The following is a 13,592-nucleotide window of genomic DNA, read 5'->3' as shown; positions in this document are numbered from 1 at the left end:
GGATAAAGGTCTGCTAAAGGTATAGAGCGAACAGGGCAAATACCAACCTGTTCTCATCCGTCCCTCCACTAGCTTGTGCACCACTGGCTCTGCCTCCTCAACATTCTACCCTTTGAGTTTGGCTAGTGTGAAAGGCGGTAGGAAAAATGAATCTACATTCAGAGCCCTTTTCACATTCCTACCTGAAGGAAAATATCAACAACTTCACTATAGAGCTCAGTGCCCTACTCAAGCCTCTCTCTAAGAGGGTTTGGTTCCTGTTGTAATCAGAGCAGCTATAGCCACCCATCAGTTGAACAAACAAAATGCAGACTCCATGAACCCATCACATTAACTGCTGTTGAACCTGGCCCTTTTTGCAGGGTCATTCCGAAACCTTTTGCCTCCTTCCTCCTATTTTTCCTGACCTGTTTTTGTTGGCTTAAGGACTCTGGGCACTTTAGCACTGTTAACCAGTGCTAAAGTGCATATGCTCTCTGTGTGAATTGTATGGTTGATTGGTTTATCCATGATTGGCATATTTGATTTACTAGTAAGTCCCTAGTAAAGTGCACTAGAGGTGCCCAGGGCCTGTAAATCAAATGCTACTAGTAGACCTGCAGCACTGGTTGTGCCACCCACATAAGTAGCCCTGTAATCATGTCTCAAACCTGCCACTGCAGTGTCTGTGTGTGTAGTTTTAAACTGTAAATTCGACTTGGCAAGTGTACCCACTTGCCAGGCCTAACCCTTCCCTTTTCCTACATGTAAGACACATCTAAGGTAGGCCCTAGGTAGTCCCATGGCAGGGTGCAGTGTATGGTTAAGGTAGAGCCATATACTAGTGTGTTTTTTATGTCCTGACAGTGAAATACTTCCAAATTCGTTTTTCACTGTTGTGAGGCCTAGTTCTCTCATAGGTTAACATGGGGGCTGCCTTTAAACATGATTAAAGTGTAGATTTCCTTTGGGAGCAGATAGGCATCTGGAGTTTGGGATCTCTGAACTCACAATTTAAAAATACATCTTTTAGTAAAGTAGGGTTTAAGATTGTGTGTTTGACAATGCCACTTTTAAAAAGTGGGCATTTTCTTGCTTAAACCATTCTGTGACTCTGCCTGTTTGTGGATTCCCTGTCCAGGTTAGTTTGACATTTTGCACCTCTCCCTTGACAGTGACACAAAGGGGGCTGGGGTGTAGCCTGCATATCCTGATGAGCCATCTGTGCTAGAAGAGAGGGGAGTAGTGGTCACTGTGCCTGCCCTCACACAATGCAGCCTCCAACCCCCTGGTGTGCATCTGAGGCCTTGCCTGGGCAATGCAGGATTTCACAAACAAGTGAGACTTTCCTTTGAAGTAAGCCTACTTCAAAGGCCAGAATGGGTATAAGAAGAGCACACAAAACCACAGAATTGAGACACTTCTTGGGGTGGACACCCTACCTCACAGACACTTCTGGACAAGAAACCTGCTGGTGAAGAATCCCTGAACCAGACCCAGCAACCTGCCAAGAGGAACTTCCTGGCTGCCCAAAGGACTCACCTGGACTGCTTTTCTGAGAGGGACTGCTGCCTTGCTGTTGCCCTTCTGCCTTGCTGCTCTCTGGCTGTGCAGAGAAGTGCTCTCCAAGGGCTTGGGTAGAGCTTGCCTCATGTTCCCTGAAGTGTCAGGACCAAAAAGACTTCACTCCTGCAACTGGACTCCTTGTGAGGTGAAAATTTTATGCACAGCCTGATAAAAACACCATGCATCGCGGTGAAAAATTCACTGCATGCAGAACCGTAATGACGCAGCCCAACTTTGCAACAAGAAGATCGACAAAGTGCCAGCGCAGCGACCGGATCTTCGACGCACAGGCCACTGGATCGACGCATAGGAACGATGCAGCCCGACTTCCAGAGAGGAATCGATGCAGTGCCTGCCGTGCAGGAGAAATTTCCACGCAGCGCCCACCAGATCGACGCAGCGCCTGCGACCTTGCTCCGCAAGCCCAGGATTCCACGCATCATCCCCGGGCCGTTCCAAAACCCCACAACCCAAAGAGGATCCAAGTCCGCGTGCCGGAAATCGACGCAAAGTCTTCCCCTGCGTAAAAAATAACTACGCAAGTCTGCGAAGGGGTGAAACCAACGCACACCTCCCCGGTTTCCACGTGTCGCCTCCTCTGCGGTCCCTTGCGGAGATTTTGAACACAAACCAGGTACTTTGTGCTTGCAAGAGACATTTATTGTTTTTAAGAGACTAAAGACACTTTATATCATTTTTACAGTGATATCTCAACGTATCCTTATTGCCTTTTGATCGTTTTGACCTGCATCTTATCAGATAAATATTATATATTTTTCTAAACACTGTGTGGTGTATTTTTATGGTGCTATACTGTGTTATTGCATGATTTATTGCACAAATACTTTACACATTGCCTTCTAAGTTAAGCCTTACTGCTCAGTGCCAAGCTACCAGAGGGTCGGCACAGGATAATTTAAATTGTGTGTGACTTACCCTAACTAGAGTGAGGGTCTTTGCTTGGACAGGCAACCAAAGACCCCATTTCTAACAACTGCCATTCCCAGTCTGTCCTTCCTCACTGAATTCTGGAGAGGGAAGTTGCAAACAAGCTGCTGGAGTGTGCAGATGACATTGGCTTTCTCTATGATCACCAGTCAGGCTTCCAAAAAATATCTGTCCAACCAGAGTTAGAAGATAAGAACGTTCCAGAACTGAACACAATTCTATCGGCTTTGCCTTTAGAAATGGATGCAAGACTATAGATGTGGCCTCCAACTCTCTAGAGATTGAGGCCCTCATTACAACCTCGGCGGTCTTTTCCAAAGACTGCTGAGGCTGCGTGCGCCAGAATACCGGCAGTGCTGGTGGTATTTCTGGCACCCTATTACGACTTTTCCGCTGGGCCAGCGGACGGTAATAGTGTTAGCGGAGAAGTCACATCAACATTGCTGCCGGCTCGTAATAGAGCCGGCGGCAATGCTGATGTGCAGCGGGTGCAGTAGCACCCGTCGCGCATTTCACTGGCCGAAATTCGGGCAGTGAAATGCGCGATAGGGCTGTGCATGGGGGCCCCTGCACTGCCAAGGCCGAGTGCATGGGCAGTGCAGGAGCCCCCAGGGGCACCCCAAGTCCCCCTTACAGCCAGCCTTTCCATGGCAGTGTTTACCGCCATGGCCAGGCTGACGGTCGGGGATTATGACCGCCAGGCAGAAGCCTGGCGGTATGGTGGAGGAGCTGGCGGTATGGCTGTGGCTATTGCGCCACGGCCATAATACGCTGGCGGAACACCACCAGCTTACCACCGGCCGCCAGGATCATAATGAGGCCCTGAGTCCTGGACTGGATTTGACACTTCAGATGTAGCACTAAAAGCTGCAGAAGTGGCCTCCTGAACCAGATGTGCGCCTCCAGCAGAGGTTTTCAGAACTACCCACAATAGTGCAGCAAGGATCACAGAACTATATAATAATCTCACAATCAAGCACAATACTCAAGATGAGGCATACAGAACTAAGGATAATGCTAGATGTGGGTATGTGAAGCCGACGCAATACTCTAGATGTGGGAGACTGAACAACATTCTCCAAAGAATGCCTCACAAATGGTTGACATAGGTGTAATGCTTTTTTGTTATACCTCCATCTTCACCCAAGATACCCCGGCCGCTGAGAGTATCCATATAACTATGAAACACTCCTGGGAGGTCAGAAGGGCCGGTTGTAGGTGGAATACAATGAAAAGCAGAGGTAACAAGTTAATCCAAAAATACTAAGTAAAATGCAATCTTGTTCTTTTTTTGAAGAGGCTATAACAAAAATTCTTATTTTTTCCCTTGCTTAATTTGCACACTGCAGACTTAAGATCAAAGGATTCATGAGAGGAACATGGGGTAAGTGTAAGCCCCACAGTCACTCTGGAGAGAAGAACATCACACCGGGGCTAGATCAGTTTGAGGATCAACAGATTGTTCCCCCAAAAATCTGATTACTTTCCAGCCAGCAGAGCTCTGCTCTAAAGTAGGTGTTTCGTGAATTTCACAGGGTGGATCACTAGTAAATGACACTGCCAATGTCTTTTTTAACAGCTTCAGAATTATCAGAACACTCACTGTGCAATACATGATCCAAGTAAAGATGTAATCAAGTGGTTGATTAGCTTTTCATGCCAAAGTCCACTTTTATGAATGTAACCATTTAGTTTCATTTTCATGAAAGGATCTGTTAAGAATGTTTAAGAAAAGTTATAGACAGAAGATAATGCCAGTTAGAAAAATTATAACATGTCTCAATCAACAGCTGGTAAGTTAACTCAAGACCTGGTTGTAAAAAAGTTAACTCAGGACCTGGTTGTAAAAACAACACCTGGAGCCACAGTAATTCCTTAGCACTCTCTTGAGCTGCTCTTTTGGAGGTAGTTCATCAAATGGTCACCGAAGAACACGCTGACTAACCAAATAAAGAACAGAAAGAACTTCCAAGAGATGGACATTTGTTGCTGAAATTGTCACGCAGCAGCACGCAGCACAAGCCAAATGTTCGGCTCAGGGCGCGGCACGCAGCAGTAAGACGCGCTGCGCCCCTACCCTTTCCTATCTTTGTTGAGGCTCCAAATTGGGCATGGGGCCTCGCTTCTGCATTGGCGCGACGCGCCCCCAATAGTTCCTGCCTCTCTCCACTCTCCCTTTTCTTCCCCACTTACCTTCTGTTTCTTTTTCCTTCTTTTCTGTCGTCCTCATTTTCTTCCTAACTTATGCCTTTCTTTCCTACCCATGATTCCCTTCTTTCCAGCATGCCTTCCTTTTCCCTGCATGTCTTGGAACCATATTTAATATGGTGCTTTTTCTATAGAATTCTATGATATGATCCCAATCCAATATGGTGACTTTTACTTCCTGTCGGTCACTTCCTGTTCTTTGGGTAAATAAGGTGTGTGATTCCTCTTCTCTTTGCGCTGCAACACTTCCTTTGGGTGGTGATCTTCGCTCCTATTGTTCTGCGTCAGATATTGATTTTCTGATCCTGTTCCAATTTTTTTCTGGTCATTTTTTCCTTTTTGTTCTGATTTATTTTTACCTTTTGTTTTTTGTTTCAGGAGTTCCTTTTTGAGGTTTTTCCCCTTTAGAGGTTTTTTCCCTCGGGGACTCCTTCTGGAGGGCACGGACTGCCTTTGGCGCTCCCTCCGTCAGCAGCACTGTGGCTACCAGAAAGGGTCGCCCCTATTTGGGCCAAGGCAGAACTGACAAGAACAAGAACCTTGCCACACTTCCAGTGGGCAACAGACACAGACAATGAGTAGGTTGTGACAGAATTATGGAGATTACTTTGGTTGCTGTGAATTTGACAGAACTTTAATATCTACAGAGTGGGGGGCAGTTGATGAGGGATTATGTGGATGTGGTAGTGTCTTTTGTTGAAGGTGGCAAACAGGGTTGTCAGTGGCAGGTATCAGAGAGGCCTATTCACATTTTTTGTCCAAAACCCCACAAAAAAAAATCCCGATCACAACCACCACACCCCCAGCAACATAATACAAAATCCTGACTATATGAAGAGAGCATTGGGAGGAAGAATCATGGGATTCTGTACTCAGAAGGAAAGCTTAGTCAGTGAAGGTGTGTGCTGAATATCACAATGTTTATCTCATCCAATATGAGACACTTCCAGATCAGTTTTTTAAAGAAATGCCTTTTTGCAGAGGCAAAGAGACAGGCAATGCTGCAAGTGATACATGCTGTACTGCAGAAATAAGCTATAACCCTGATTCCACAGCAACAGGGGGATATGGAATGTTTCTAATAATCTTCTAAGTGTCAACGTTGGAAAGAACTTACAGATCAGTCCTGGATTTGAAGCATGTGAACACATTTGTCCATTAAACATCTTTCATAATGATAGTGTTTGTGACAATAATCCCTTTAATTTGAGAAGATTTTGTGCAGGACGCTTGTTTTCATAGTCAACAGTATCCCAGTTTTATAACAGGAGACAGTCACTATCAGTTCAGAGCTCTTCCATTCTGCCACTCAACATTTCCGAGAGTTTTCATGAAGGTATTGGCTATGGTGGTGACATGATTGCACGATACAAGCCATAAACATTTTCCCTATCTTGATGATTGGCTAATTTCTAGCTATTCTTTCAAAAAAGCCAAAATCAGTGTTAAGACTGTATGTAGACGTCTGGAATCTTTTGGTTTCATCATAAACCTAAATAAGTCAAGTTTTCAGCTGACTCAGCGGAAGACCTTCACACACACCTTGTTTGACACTGAGCAGGGGAAGGTTTTTCTTCCAGAACAGAGGATGCACAACTTGCAGACTCAACTTTTGGAGTTGTTACTCCTTCCTCAGGAATCAGGCGCAGCCAGGCAAGGGTACAGTGGCTGATCATGGCAGCTACAACGGTAGTTCCAAGGGCTCGTTTTCACCTGAAGCCACTGCTATATTATGTTCTCAGCCAATAGCTCCTCAGTGTTCCAGAATTACCAATACATAATTCCGATCTCATAGAGTGTAAAAGATCAACTTCAATGATGATTGGTAGCTAGAGGAGGGAATGTGCTTTTAATAGCCCAGTCCTTTGATAGTAACAAAGGATGACAACCTTTGGGGTTTTGGGAGCAACACTGGAGAGAATGGAAATAAATCGGAAATGGTCTCAGGGAGAGACAATCTGCTCTTCAAATTGGACAGAGATGATGTGTGATGTTTTGCAATCCTTTGCTCTCCACCAGGAAAGAAAGCCGGTATTGCTCAGGAACGACAATCCAGTCGCAATGAGTTACATTAACAGGCAGGGGAACAATAAGAACGAGACATCAGCATAGATGACAATGGCCATATGCTCTTGAGCAGAACCACATGTACTTTCATCAAGAGCAATGTTATGTTGCAGTTAAGCACAACATTCAGGTAGACAGCCTCAGCACTACGTACCATAATCTGTAGCTTTCACTCTAAGTCAGGAAGTATTTAAAAAAATAGTAAAGCGTTTTGGCAGTCCATTGCTCGATTTGTTTGCCTCCTCGGACAATACTCTTCTTCCTCAGGATTGTATGGAGGCATGGTACCATTGGATGTAGGCCCTGCATGCTTTACCAGTTCCATGGATAGAAGGAATTTTATATGCCTTCCTTTAGTTCTATGAACGATTTAGAGCAGAAGGTGGTGGTGATCTTAATAGCCCCTTTTTGGCCTCACCAGCCATCGTTTCCATTGCTCAAACAGCTAGCGAATTTCCAGACCTGTCACAGAAACATCTGTGAACTTGAGCTCTAATAGATTTGAAGTTGAGAAGTGATAATTGATATTCTGGCTTAAAAAAAAACACAACCATAGATTCTCACTTCTTGTGCCACGTATTGGGTAGATTTTTCAAAAATGCTGCTCAGACAAATACTAGACCTGAAAACTTGTAATCCATTTAAAATTCTTGACTTTTTTAAAAGAAGGCTTTTTAAGTGGTTGGCACCTGCAATTATACTGACTCAATGGATGGAGGATAGAGGCTTTCGGGAACCTTTGGGTAACATTCCCCAAGTTGCTCCATTAGTGTTTAGGCTGCTCATGAGTTTTAGGTCACAGAACAGTTGATCCAAAATCCAGAAGCTTCTTGGGATTTGACGATAGCACTGAAGGGCTAAAAAGGGATACATTTTGGGCCATTATAAGAGGCAAGGATTTTTATGGCTTTCAGCAAAATTAGTGTTCCTAATAGCAGTAGCATCAGCTTGAAGGATAGGATAGTTAGGATCATCAGTAATTTGTTATCCGTATTCAGGGATCTCCTTGCAAAATGTAGTTTTAAAACCCAGTTTGAAATATAAACCAAAGATCCAAAAGGAGTACCATTTGTCACACAAGATTATCCTACCATGATTTTATGGAGAGTCAATGTGTTCAACACCTGCGTCTATGGATATTAAAAGAGCAATATTAACTTATTTAGAGAAAACGAAAGGTTTTCTGCATTCAAATCTCCTTTTTATTTCTTAAGGCTGAGGAAAGCAAAGGAGAGAAAGTTTCAAGATCAAACTTAAGCATGTGAGTCCGACATGCTGTAACACAAATGTATCAGTTAGTAGGCCAGGAGATTCCATCTGGATTGCAGGGACGGTCAACAAGAGCAGTCTGAACATAATGGGCAGAGATGATTGAGGTCTTTTTGCAGGACATTTGTAGGCAGCCATGTGGTCATTGCCAAAAACATTTATAAAATACTACAGGTTAGAGCTCAGTGGTGATAATGTTATTACCCTGAGAACAGGTGCTTCTTGTCCTAGTCTACAAAACGCCCTCCCGCCCTACTTATGGGTGGCACCTCCAATATTGGGTTAGTTTGATATGTGCATGTCACCAGAGTGCGAAGAGGATTTTTTATGAGCTTAGGTAATAGAGGTAGACTATGCTTGGCATAGTAAAAAATAAGAAAAGAGAAAGCTTGCAAGAGCGTCTGTTTCGGGGGTGGGCCTGCATCAAAATTTAAAGACTGGGACTTTTGGAGCACATATCCTCAGGGTGATGAAAATTAACAGTAAGTAATAGGTTAATTCCCTGCAGCTTGATGTTCTGTCCTGTCTTTCTGTAGTGCGCATTTTCTTTACTTTATGGGCTTAGTAAATCCCTTCACCCATACCTACTTTCTTTACCCTCCTGCTTTACATTGAAATTGATGACTGTTTTTCAAACTTTCTTCAATAAAAGATTGCCGGTCAACTCACTTAATTACTCTTCTTCGTGATACATCCATCAGTAACCACCCACACCTTAATGGTGTCATCTGACCACCACTCCGCCTCAAGTTCACCAATCTCATGACACTCAGGGACCAATCTAGATAAACAAACAGCACTCTTGTTCTGAACACCTGGTAAATATTTGACAGTAAATTGAAAATCTTGTAAAACCACTATCCACCTGCAAATTACGTCAAAATAAGGTGACCTATTTGTTTATAAATACGTCTTGTAACAGATTATAATCTGTGAATAATTCAAAATGGATAACCCATAAAAAGGTTTGCATTTTCTGATGGCTCAAAACACTACTAATGGCTCCTTCTCAATAGTAAAATAGTTATGTTCTGCTCCTCACAATGCTCTAGAAGTGAACACAATTGTGTATTCAATTCCTTTCTTTGCTTGTTTAAGAACAGCTCAAAGGACTGTTTAACTGCCTCTGTAACCAGAACCAAGGATGATCTGACTCAAAACTAAACAACTTGGAAAGAAGCTTATTGTCTTAATTCTTTGGAACTCGGCCTCATAATCTCCATACCACTCGAATGCTATATCTATCTTTAGTAATTGACCAACGGCAACTGTTCCAGTAGCAAAACTTGGGATGAAATGACAGAAAACCTCTGCCATAACTGAGAATGTATGGACTTCTTCTTGCTTGGTTGGACTAGGTAGATTCTGAATGGTTTGTACAAACTGTTTTAGGTTTAATACCATCGCTAGAGATTACCTAGATAGTTTATCTTGGTCTTGACACCAAGGTTGAGCCGAGAACTGTATAGTCCAATGCCATTAAATTATATTTCAGGGGAACACAGTAATAAAAGAGTAAACAGTTAAAGAAAGAAGTACCTTATTACTTTTGCTTCTTTGACACATCTACATTTGGTAGCTTTGAGAGTCGAGCCCCTCTCAGAAAGGATTTCTAATATGTTCCTCGCTCTGTCAAGATCTTGTTTGAGCAAGTTAAAAAAGATCAGAATGCCTTCCTGAAAAAATTGAACCCTTATGAGACCTTCAAACAGATCAGTTACAGTCCTCTGAAAATAAGATGCAGCCAAAGTCAAACTGTGTTAAGAGGTATGACCCAAAAGTAATCTGCTTAAACTGATAAGTTCCGAATGGGGTTATAAAAGTTGTCAAGTCTTTAGACCCAGCATATCGTTTTATTTGATAGTAGGCCAGGGTTAGATCTAGAGTAGTGAAATACTTTGCCCCATCAAGTACACTAACCATCTCCATAGTATTTGATAGAGGGTACCTGTCAACAACAACTCCCTTGTTCAATTCCCTGACATCTTACATCACCATTGGACTTGTGTGCTACTATAACAAGTGCCAGCCATTCAGACAACTCTATCGGCACAATAATCCCTTTAGCTCATAGCTACAGCTTCACCATTCCCCTAGCACTAATACAAATACTCCTGAACTTACTTGTTATACTAATAGCATCATCTTTTAGTCTAATTTAATGAATATACCCTATTAGACATCTAATTTTATCTGAAAATACCAATACCCAATTCTGGAAAATTAATTTACAATGTCACTTACCAAGTTACTAACACAATTCACCTGCACCTGAGCTTCAGCACTGGGAGTGAAACTAATCCCCAGTAGCCTTTGGTGAGGCCATTTTAACAATGCATCTCGCACTACAGGAACATAAACATTTCCTTCAGTGATGTTCCCTTTAATAGCAACGATGACATTGAAAAATCCTCGGACCTCAGTAGGTTTATCACCATAGTTGTACGGTTCCCCATCCGAGTGCTTTAATGAAACTAAATCTTTAAACCTCTGTTTATATACCTTGTCTGATATTAGTGAAAATTAATCCTGAATCCATAATCATGCTAATTTCTACTTCGGTAAGTGTAAACTTATCAGTGTGGTAAGTCCAACTATTCTCATCCACACTATTCACATCAATCTTTCCTTACATAACAAATCTGTCTAAATCAGTAACAATATAATTCACCATATCAACATTTCTTGTACTCGGGGCGTGGACGCGTGATTCAACATGGCGGATGGGTAATTTCCAGTTCTGCACGGCCCGCTATAATTATCTTAAATTCGGTGGCAGTGGCCGAAGTTAGGAGCCCTGTGGACCGGCGCTGGTAGTGCCCCAACTCAGATGCCCCGCTGGTGCCGTTGCCCGTGAGCTAGGAAGGCGCCGCAGGTGAGAAGCTGGAGGTCTGGGCCTACAGAACCACGCACCACCACTGAGAGCGCCATGCGCCAATACTGACGCGACGGAGGCCTGGGGGAGAGCGGAGGCCACTGGCGGGGGGCCATTGGGAACCAGACCCCCCCACATTCCATCGCTGCCTTGCAAAGGACGGGGACAACAAGACATTGCAGGAGGTGAGGCAGGGGGGGCAGATCTGCAAGAGAGCCGCCCCCGAGGAGCTGAAGGCATGGAGCGCTGACGGCGGGGCCCTGATGAGCGTTCTCAGCCCCAGTGGGACGTGGTCCCTTATGCCGAGAGGCAGGGGTGCAGCGAGAGACTTGTGGATGTGGCTAGGGGGACACGGGCCGAGAGTACAGCGCATTGGTGTTGACGCAGGCAGCACACAGAGGAGTGAGGCGGGGCCCCCAGCAGGGGGGGGGCGTTAGTGGGCCGTGAGACCTGCGGGTGATGACACCGGGCTTGCAGACCAGACAGGGCATCATGGCTGTAACCAGTAGCGGCACGGGGGGAAGACTGATCTGCTAAAGAGCCCAAGAGGCCTCATCCTGCAGAGGTCCACTACAGAAGACACGTGGATGGGTGGCACGATGCCCCTCAGGGTACAGAAGACGACAGGCCTGCTCGGCAAACATGAGGGGGATGCGTGGAGAGCCTGGGTGGAGTAGACCAGCTCTTTTGCCCCAATGTGAAGGGAGGGCCTTGACAGGCCAGTCAGACCCAAGACCAGAGGTAAAATCTACTCTGCCCCCGTGGGCACTGTAGGAGTGGGCACGTTGAGACACCTTGGATGCAGGGATACCTGGCAGTGCCTCGAGTGATTAGTGTTGGGATCCTGGGGTGGCCCGCAGCAGACGGCCAACGGAAGAGGCACGACACATGGCCAGACAGACTCTGTGGGTGTTCACTATGGGGAAAACAAAGCCCAAATCGCAGGGCCCTATAGGTCAAGCTCCCCGGGCTTTGCATGACCAGACATCAGAGGTGGCTACCCCCGCTGTACCGTAAGGGATGAGCGACACCCTAAATAAAATACTGGGAGCCATTGAAGACTCCAAACTCACCCTGCAATGAGACATTGGCATGGTCACGGCTGAATTGGGTTTGCTGCGTGCAGACCATCAGAAACTGTCGAACAAGGTAAGTGAAGTGGAATCTGTGGTCACGAACCTCCAACCTTCCCACCAAGCACTGAAACTTCAAGTATCCCATTTGGCAGACAGAGTGGACCACCTGGAACAATGGGCAGATGATGTGAAGGGACGCAGTTGACACAACAACATCTGCATTGTCGGACTGCCGGAAGGAGCGGAGGGGAGAAACATGGTGGAATTCTTGGAACCATGGTTGCGTACACTTATGGATGGAAACAGCCTCACACCCTTCTTTGCCCTGGAGAGGGCACATTGCTTCCTGGCGCAGAGACCACCACCTGGTAGGTCGCCTCGGCCCGTTGTGGCCAAACTCCTTCATTACCGTGACCGAGACCTGCTGTTGCAGAGAGCCCGCATGCCTGGACCTTTCAAAGTGGAGGGCGGACAGGCAAGTCTGTTCCCAGACTTTACTGCGGCTGTACAGGCCAAGAAGGCCACCTTTACGGCAGTGAAGAGGGCGCTCAGAGAGGAAGTGATTAAATAGGCACTACTCTTTCCATCCCAGCTGAAACTCATGGCGAATGGAACAGCGCACTTCTGTCAAGACCCCGAGGAAACATGGGCATGGCTGTAATGCTACAGATCGGGCACGGCTGGGTCCCCAAAAAAGTGGCTACGACTGCCCAATGCCGAATGAGAAGGAGGAGATCTGGGAGTTGGGCCCGCCGACCCCGGTGCACCAAGCCTTTGCCCACCCAGTCAGAGGAAGGGAAGAAGCTAGCGCTCCACGCTGCTGCCTCCTTGACGGAGCCTGGACTTTCAGATGGGGTGGAGGTCGGCAAAGACTGAGACCATGACTCAGATACCCACCTGTTGGACTCAGACTCCCGGACAAGCATGCCAGAAGATCTCCCCGACATGACGCCTCAAATGTCTGATGACATCATTTAAATGGGCCCCACTGAACAGCCTGAAGCTGCCGCTGATTCAACGGCTTGACCGTGGTTATAGGAGAGTGGGCCGGACTAAGAGACTAATTTAATTATTTTGTCCTCAGTGATCTCTGGTGAAACTGTGCTCATTGCTATGCAGAATGTGGCAGAGGTGATGGGGCTCCTGGGGTTGATAGCTCCCGAAGAAGACCAAATAATGTTATCTAATGCCTGTACAATTGACTGCACTGAATGTTATTACCTGGGCTGGGATCTACGGCCAAACAGAGAGAAGCGATGGCGAGGGCAGCTATTTGGGACCACTTACTTACTCTGCACATGCTTGGGGTACACTGATTTAGATTAGGGCAGGGGTGCCTTTGGAAGCAACGAGGGTGGTAGTGGACGATGAGGGGTGGTTTGTTTTGGTGAGGGGGGGCGCCTGCATGGTAGACCCATTGTGTTGGGATCGGTCTACGCCCCTAACCACGACCAGGAGACCTATCGCCACACCCTGTCTGCACACATGGCTGACTTCCTGGGGGCGGGGGGCATACCTCATTGGGGAGGACTTTAATGGGGTCCTAGACACAGACCTCGACCGTTCTTCCCCGTCGGTGCGGGGTGCTTTGTCAATTAGGATTG

This window comes from Pleurodeles waltl, chromosome 3_1 (genome assembly GCF_031143425.1).
Source record: "Pleurodeles waltl isolate 20211129_DDA chromosome 3_1, aPleWal1.hap1.20221129, whole genome shotgun sequence".
Lineage (NCBI taxonomy): Eukaryota > Metazoa > Chordata > Amphibia > Caudata > Salamandridae > Pleurodeles > Pleurodeles waltl.
The sequence above is the reverse complement of the archived record's forward strand: the minus strand, read 5'-3'. Positions refer to the sequence as shown.